Genomic DNA, 963 nt, shown 5'->3' with positions numbered 1-963 from the left:
TTAAATTGTCCTTCTGCTTCTGGATTAGTGTGAGTATTTGACATGATGCTGGGTTATGTGCCATGTTCTGGGGAAAATCTTCCAAGATTTTACCTGTTTCTATTGTGACTGGCACTATGGCAACAGCATCAGCTACTTATGTAGTCATGTCACAGCCTTTAGAAAGATTCATCCCAGAAGTCTAAACCAGCCATGAGGTTGAGGCAGCAAAACGTCTTATTATATTAACTTAACTGATAAAGTTTTTCCACATGTGGAAAATATAGTCACATACTTAAAGCTGGTCCAGATGCATAAAGCTGTAAAAAGCTGGAACAAACTAGTTTAATCCATTTTTTTAACTGTTTGAGTAACGTGTCCTTTCTGTGTAAAACTGAAAGCACAATGCTGCTCAATACATAAATAAATAAAGTGAAAACAAATATATTTGATTTTCTTTTTGGAAAATTTTAATAGTATAAAGTAGTACAGACTGTCGATACTGTACCTAAGTAAAGTGCAGTGCATCTATACTACAAAACCTAAGTGTGATGCATTTTTTTTGGTGCACAGCAAAATAAATTCTTACTCTGATAACCAACACAGCACAGCGTGCACAGACAATAATTTAATGGCAGCAACCAAAATGATCAATAATAAGATTAAAAGGAAGTAATTAAAGCTACAAATCATAAAAACTGGGCCTTTAGTAGATCTAACTGAACAGAGACACAGAATAAAATGTGTCTCAGTCCTCAGTGAGAGTTTATTAACTTGGGATGAATTATCCGTTTTTTTTATCTAGAGGTTTACAACACAATTCAATGCAGCATGACACTATATTTACAAAACGATACATTCAATGTGATGAATGCAACTATACGATATGACATGATACAATACCTACGATACAATACAATCCACTGATACAGTACAGTACAACTGAACATCCTACATTGGTGGAGTAGACTGAAACTCTGTGAA

This window comes from Haplochromis burtoni, unplaced genomic scaffold (assembly GCF_018398535.1).
Source record: "Haplochromis burtoni strain Fernald_Lab_line unplaced genomic scaffold, NCSU_Asbu1 Contig_10, whole genome shotgun sequence".
NCBI lineage: Eukaryota > Metazoa > Chordata > Actinopteri > Cichliformes > Cichlidae > Haplochromis > Haplochromis burtoni.
Note: the sequence above shows the minus strand (reverse complement) of the source record.